The sequence below is a fragment of the Arachis hypogaea genome, chromosome 2 (genome assembly GCF_003086295.3).
Source record: "Arachis hypogaea cultivar Tifrunner chromosome 2, arahy.Tifrunner.gnm2.J5K5, whole genome shotgun sequence".
Taxonomy (NCBI): Eukaryota; Viridiplantae; Streptophyta; class Magnoliopsida; order Fabales; family Fabaceae; genus Arachis; species Arachis hypogaea.
The window spans coordinates 48,634,898-48,642,833 of record NC_092037.1 but is presented as its reverse complement, the minus strand read 5'-3'; the positions used below and the strand labels follow the sequence as shown (position 1 = coordinate 48,642,833).

At 38.9% G+C, this 7,936-nt stretch overlaps 1 non-coding gene across 1 annotated transcript; it reads left to right on the top strand.

Annotated features, from left to right (window-relative positions):
* The first annotated feature begins 6,284 nt into the window (after nucleotides 1–6,284).
* LOC112764028 (small nucleolar RNA R71) lies at nucleotides 6,285–6,388 on the top strand. The gene has a single exon (XR_003182982.1). It is a non-coding gene; the product is annotated as a small nucleolar RNA R71 (small nucleolar RNA).
* The last annotated feature ends 1,548 nt before the right edge of the window (nucleotides 6,389–7,936 follow it).

The window sequence follows — 7,936 nt, the reverse complement described above, 5'->3', positions numbered from 1 at the left end:
CGCTGTCACTGCACGGCTAATCGTCTGGAGGCATCACCCTTGTTGATAGCTACATCCCATCCTCTCAGTGAAAATGGTCCAAATACTCTGTCACAGCAGGGCTAATCATCTGTCGATTCTCAATCAGGTTGGAGTAGAATCCATTGATTCTTTTGCGTTTGTTATCACGCTCAGCCTTCAGGAGTTTGAAGCTCGCCACAGTCATTTAATACCGGAATCTTACTCGGAATACCACAGACAAGGTTAGACTTTCTGGATTCCCGGGATCCTACTCGGAATACCACAGACAAGGTTAGACTTTCCGGATCCCCTTGAATGCCGCCATCTATCTAGCTTATACCACGAAGATTCTGTTGGGGAATCTAAGAGATATGCGCCCGGCCTAGAGTAGAATGGAAGTGGTTGTCAATCACGCGCGTTCATAGGTGAGAATGATGATGAGTGTCACGGATCATCACATTCATCAAAGTGTTGTGCAACGTATATCTTGGAATAAGAATAAAAGAGAATTGAATAGAAAGTAATAATAATTGTATTGAAACTTGAGGTACAGCAGAGCTCCACACCCTTAATCTATGGTGTGCAGAAACTCCACTGTTGAAAATACATAAGTGAAAGGTTCAGGCATGGCCGAATGGCCAGCCCCCCCAAAACATGATCAATAGTCTCCTTAGATGAAGAATAAAATAAAACTGAGACCAAAGATGAAACGTGGTCAAAAGATGACTAATACACTAGTAAAAAGTCTTATTTATACTAAACTAGCTACTAGGGTTTACATGAGTAAGTAATTGATGCATAAATCCACTTCCGGGGCCCACTTGGTGTATGTTTGGGCTGAGCTTGATCTATCCACGAGCTGAGGCTTTTCTTGGAGTTGAACGCCAAGTTATAACGTGTTTTGGGCGTTCAACTCCGGATCATGACGTGTTTCTGGCGTTTAACTCCAGACAGCAGCATGTACTTGGCGTTCAATGCCAAGTTATGTCATTAATTTTCGAATAAATTATGGACTATTATATATTGCTGGAAAGCTCTGGATGTCTACTTTCCAACGCCGTTAGAAGCACGCCATTTGAAGTTCTGTAGCTCAAGAAAATCCATTTCGAGTGCAGAGAGGTCAGATTCCAACAGCATCAGCAGTCCCTTTGTCAGCCTTTTTTAGAGTTTTGCTCAAGTCCCTCAATTTCAGCCCGAAATTACCTGAAATCACAGAAAGACACACAAACTCATAGTAAAGTCCAGAAATGTGAATTTAACATAAAAACTAATGAAAACATCCCTAAAAGTAGCTTGAACTTACTAAAAACTACCTAAAAATAATGCCAAAAAGCGTATAAATTATCCGCTCATCACAACACCAAACTTAAATTGTTGCTTGTCCCCAAGCAACTGAAAATCAATTAGGATAAAAAGAAGAGAATATACTATAAATTTCAAAATATCAATGAATATTAGTTCTAATTAGATGAGCGGGACTTGTAGCTTTTTGCTTCTGAACAGTTTTGGCATCTCACTTTTTCCTTTGAAGTTCAGAGTGATTGGCGTCTCTAGGAACTCAGAGTTCAGATAGTGTTATTGACTTTCCTAGTTAAGCATGTTGATTCTTGAACACAGCTATTTATGAGTCTTGGCCGTGGCCCTAAGCACTTTGTTTTCCAGTATTACCACCGGATACATAAATGCCACAGACACATAACTGGGTGAACCTTTTCAGATTGTGACTCAGCTTTGCTAGAGTCCCCAATTAGAGGTGTCCAGAGCTCTTAGGCACACTCTTTTTGCTTTGGATCACGACTTTAACCACTCAGTCTCAAGCTTTTCACTTGGACCTTCATGACACAAGCACATGGTTAGGGACAGCTTGATTTAGCCGCTTAGGCCTAGATTTTATTTCCTTGGGCCCTCCTATCCATTGATGCTCAAAGCCTTGGATCCTTTTTACCCTTGCCTTTTGGTTTTAATGGCTATTGGCTTTTTCTGCTTGCTTTTTCTTTTTCTTTCTATTTTTTTCGCCATTTTTTTCGCAAGCTTTTCACTTTTCACTGCTTTTTCTTGCTTCAAGAATCAATTTTCATGATTTTTCAGATCATCAATAACATTTCTCTTTGTTCATCATTCTTTCAAGAGCCAACAATTTTAACATTCATAAACAACAAGATCAAAAATATGCACTGTTCAAGCATTCATTCAGAAAACAAAAAGTATTGTCACCACATCAATATAATTAAACTAAATTCAAGGATAAATTTGAAATTCATGTACTTCTTGTTCTTTTGAATTAAAACATTTTTCATTTAAGAGAGGTGAAGGATTAATGGAATTTATTCATAGCCTTAAGACATAGTTACTAACTACTAATGATCATGAAGTAGAGACACAAAACATAGATAAACACAACATAAAAACCGAAAAGCAGAAAGAAATAAGAACAAGGAATGAATCCACCTTAGTAGCGTCTTCTTCTTGAAGGACCAACAATGTCCTTAAGCTCTTCTATGTCCCTTCCTTGCCTTTGTTACTTCTCCCTCATTGCTTTTTGATCTTCTCTTATTTCATGGAGAATAATGGAGTGCTCATGATGTTCCACCCTTAATTGTTCCACATCGTGGCTCAAATCTTCTAAGGAAGTGTTGAGTTGTTCCCAATAGTTGTTGGGAGGAAAGTGAATCCCTTGAGGCATCTCAGGGATTTCTTGATGATGAGCTTTCTCATGCATCTCTTGAGAACCGTGAAGGGTCTCTCTTGCTTGCTCCATCCTCTTCTTGGTGATGGGCTTATCCTCTTCAATGGAGATGTCTCCTTCTATGATAGCTCCAGCTGAGTAACATAGATGGCAAATAAGGTGAGGAAAAGCTAGCCTTGCCATGGTGGAGGGCTTGTCGGCTATTTTGTAGAATTCATTGGAGATGACTTCATGAACTTCTACTTCCTCTCCGATCATGATGCTATGAATCATGATGGCCCGATCCACAGTAACTTCAGATCGGTTGCTAGTGGGAATGACGGAGCGTTGAATGAACTCCAACCATCCTCTAGCCACAGGCTTGAGGTCCAGTCTTCTTAGATGGACTGGCTTGCCTTTGGAGTCTCTCTTCCATTGAGCTCCTTCCACACATATGTCCATGAGGACTTGGTCCAACCTTTGATTAAAGTTGACCCTTCTAGTGTAGGGGCGTTCATCTCCTTGCATCATGGGCAAGTGAAACGCCAACCTCACATTCTCCGGACTAAAATCTAAGTATTTCCCCCGAACCATTGTGAGATAATTCTTTGGACTCGGGTTCATACTTTGATCATGGTTCCTAGTGATCCATGCATTGGCATAGAACTCTTGAACCATTAAGATTCTGGCTTGTTGCATGGGGTTAGTTAGGACTTCCCAACCTCTTCTTCGGATTTCATGTCGGATCTTCGGATACTCATTTTTCTTTAGCTTGAAAGGGACCTCAGGGATCACCTTCTTCTTTGCCACAACATCATAGAAGTGGTCTTGATGGCTTTTGGAGATGAATCTTTCCATCTCCCATGACTCAGAGGTGGAAGCTTTTGTCTTCCCTTTTCCTTTTCTAGAGGGTTCTTCGGCCTTAGGTGCCATTGATGGTAATGGAAAACAAAAAGATTATGCTTTGACCACACCATACTTAAGAAATTTCTCGCCCTCGAGCAATAGAAGAAAGAAGAGAAGAAGAAGAAGAAGAAAATATGGAGGAGAAGGGTGAATGTGTATTTGGCCAAGGGGGAGAAGATTTGGTTGTGTTGTGTGAAAATGAAGTAGAATGGAAGGGTATATATAGGGAAATGGGAGAGGGTAGGTTCGGCCATTTAGGGTGGGATTGGGTGGGAAATGTTTTTGAATTTTGAAGGTATGTGGGGTTTATGGGGAAGAGTGGATGGATGTGAGTGGTGAATAAGTGATTGGGAAGAGAGATTGAGGTGATTGGTGAAGGGTTTTTGGGAAGTGTGACATGGGGAAGAGTAAAATAGGATTAGGAGGTAAGGTAGGAATATAGTAGGTGGGGATCTTGTGGGGTCCACAGATCCTGAGGTGATCCTGTGGGGTCCACAGATCCTGAGGTGTCAAGGAATTCCATCCCTGCACCAAATAGGCATGTAAAATGCCTTTGCACACCATTCTGGCGTTTAAACGCCGAGTGGTGCACATTCTGGGCGTTTAACGCCCACATGTAACATGTTTCTGGCGTTGAACGCCAGTTTCATGCTTGTTACTGGCGTTCAGCGCCAGCTTTTCCTCTAGGCACATTCCTGGCGTTCAGCGCCAGAATGTTGCTTCTTTCTGGCGTTCAGCGCCAGTTTCATGCTCTGTTTTGGCGTTGAACGCCAGCCAGATGCTCCTTACTGGCGTTGAACGCCAGCCTGTGCTTCCTCCAGGGTGTGATTTTTCTTCTGCTATTTTTGATTCTGTTTTTAATTTTTCTATTGTTTTTGTGACTCCACATGATCATGTACCTAATAAAACACAAAATAACAATAAAATAAAATAAAATAAAAATTAGATAAATAAAATTGGGTTGCCTCCCAACAAGCGCTTCTTTAGTGTCAATAGCTTGACAGTGGCTCTCATGGAGCCACAAAGGTGATCAGGTCAATGTTGTATAGTCCCAACACCAAACTTAGAGTTTGGATATGGGATCTTTACACCAAACTTAGAGTTTGGTTGTGGCCTCCCAACACCAAACTTAGAGTTTGACTGTGGGGGCTCTTCTTGACTCTGAACTGAGAGAAGCTCTTCATGCTTACTCTCTTTTGTCACAGAGGGATGGCCATGTGCTTTAAACACAAGGTAGTCCCCATTCAATTGAAGGACTAATTCACCTCTGTTGACATCTATCATAGCTCCTGCTATAGCTAGGAAAGGTCTTCCAAGGATGATGCATTCATCCTCTTCCTTCCTAGTGTCTAAGATTATGAAATCAGCAGGGATGTAAAGGCCTTCAACCTTTACTAACATGTCCTCTACTATTCCATAAGCTTGTCTCAATGACTTGTCTGCCAATTGTAATGAGAACAAGGCAGGTTGTACCTCAATGATCCCCAACTTCTCCATTACAGAGAGTGGCATAAGATTTATCCCTGACCCCAGATCACATAGAGCTTTTTCAAAGGTCATGGTGCCTATGGTACAAGGTATTAAGAACTTGCCAGGATCTTGTTTCTTTTGAGGTAGAGTTTGCTGAATCTAGGTATCTAGTTCATTAATGAGCAAGGGATGTTCACTTTCCCAAGTCTCATTACCAAACAACTTGGCATTCAGCTTTATGATAGCTCCTAAATATTGAGCAACTTGCTCTCCAGTCACATCTTCATCCTCTTCAGAGGAAGAATAGTCTTCAGAGCTCATGAATGGCAGAAGAAGATTTAATGGAATCTCTATGTTCTCTATATGAGCCTCAGATTCCTTTGGATCCTTAATAGGAAATTCCTTCTTGCTTGAGGGACGTCCCAGGAGGTCTTCCTCACTAGAATTTTCGTCCTCCTCCTTCCTTGTGCATTCGGTCATATTGATTACATCAATGGCCTTGCACTCTCCTTTTGGATTCTCTTCTGTATTGCTTGGGAGAATACTGGGAGGAGTTTTACTGACTTTCTTACTCAGCTGGTCCACTTGTGCCTCCAGATTTCTGATGGAGGATCTTGTTTCACTCATGAAACTGAAAGTGGCTTTTGACAGATCAGAGACTAGATTGGCTAAATTAGAAGTGTTTTGTTCAGAATTCTCTGTCTGTTGTTGAGAAGATGATGGAAAAGGCTTGCCATTGCTCAGCCTGTTGCATCCACCATTGTTAAAGCCTCGTTGAGGCTTTTGTTGATCCTTCCATGAGAAATTTGGATGATTTCTCCATGATGAGTTATAGGTGTTTCCATAAGGTTCACCCATGTAATTAACCTCTGCCATGGCAGGGTTCTCAGGATCATAAGCTTCTTCAGAAGTTGCCTCTTTAGTACTATTGGATGCATGTTGCCATCCATTCAGACTTTGAGAGATCATGTTGACTTGCTGAGTCAACACTTTGTTCTGAGCCAATATGGCATTCAGAGCATCAATTTCAAGAACTCCCTTCCTCTGAGGCATCCCATTATTCACGGAATTCCTCTCAGAAGTGTACATGAATTGGTTGTTTGCAACCATGTCAATGAGTTCTTGAGCCTCTTCAGGCGTTTTCTTTAGGTGAATAGATCCACCTGCAGAATGGTCCAATGACATTTTTGAAAACTCAGATAGACCATAATAGAATATATCTAATATGGTCCATTCTGAAAACATGTCAGATGGACATCTTTTGGTCAACTGCTTGTATCTTTCCCAAGCTTCATAGAGGGATTCACCATCTTTTTGTTTGAAGGTTTGAACATCCACTTTCAGCTTGCTCAGCTTCTGAGGAGGAAAGAATTTATCCAAGAAGGCAATGACCAGCTTATCCCAGGAGTCCAGGCTATCCTTGGGTTGTGAATCCAACCATATTCTAGCTCTGTCTCTTACAGCAAAAGGGAAAAGCATGAGTCTGTAGACTTCAGGATCAACTCCATTCTTCTTTACAGTCTCACAGATCTGCAAGAACTCAGTTAAAAATTGATAAGGATCTTCAGATGGAAGTCCATAAAACTTGCAGTTTTGTTGCATTAAGGCAACTAGCTGAGGTTTCAGCTCAAAGTTGTTGGCTCCAATGGCAGGAATGGAGATGCTTCTTCCATCAAATTTGGATGTTGGCTTTGTGAAGTCACCAAGCATTCTCCTTGCATTATTATTATTTCGGCTGCTATCTCCTTCTCTTGTTCTAATGTTTCTGAAAGGTTACCTTTAGATTGTTGTAACTTAGCTTCTCTTAATTTTCTCTTCAGAGTCCTTTCAGGTTCTGGATCAATTTCAACAAGAGTGCCTTTATCCTTGTTCCTACTCATATGAAAGAGAAGAAAACAAGAAAAGAAAGAGGAATCCTCTATGTCACAGTATAGAGATTCCTTTATGTTAGTAGAAAAAGAAAGGGGAGAATAATGAAGAAGAGTGGGTTCGGATATTTAGGTGAAGAGAGGTGAAGAGAAGTGTTAGTAATTAAATAATTAAATAGAATAAGAGAGGAGAGATAGAGAATTCAAAAATAATTTAAAAAAAAGGGTTAGTAATTTTTCGAAAATTAGAGATAAGATAATATTAAAATTAAAATTTAAAACAAAAGAATTTTTGAAAAAGAGATGAGATATTTTTGAAAATTAGAGAGGGAGAAGTAGTTAGTTGGTTTTGAAAAAGATAAGAAACAAACAAAAAGTTTGTTGGTTGATTGAAAAAGATTTGAAGTTTTTAATTTTAAAAAGATAAGAGGATAGGAAGATAGAAAAGATATTTTAAAATCAAATTTTGAAAAAGATAAAATTTTTGAAAAAGATAAGATAAAAGATAAAAAGATTTAATTCAAAAATTTGAAATTACTTACTTCACTAACAAGAAACTACAAGATAAGATTTTAGAACTTAAAGATTGAACCTTTCTTAACAAGAAAGTAACAAACTTCAAATTTTTGAATCAATCACATTAATTGTTAGCTAATTTTAGAAAATATGATATAAAGATAAGAAAAAGATTTTGAAAAATATTTTGAAAAAGATTTTTGAAATTTTTGAAAAATGGAAAAAAATGAAAAGATATAATTTTTGAAAGAGAATTTTGAAAAGATAAGATTTTTAAAATTGAAATATTGACTTGACTTGTAAGAAACAACTAATTTTTAAAAATTTTTGACCAAGTCAACCCAAAATTTCAAAAATTTGGAGGGAAATAAGGAAAAGATATTTTTTTAATTTTTGAATTTTTAAAGATGAGAGAGAAAAACATAAAAATGACCCAAAATATGAAATTTTTGGATCAAACACATAATGCATGCAAGAACACTATGAATGTCAAGATGAACACCAAGAACAC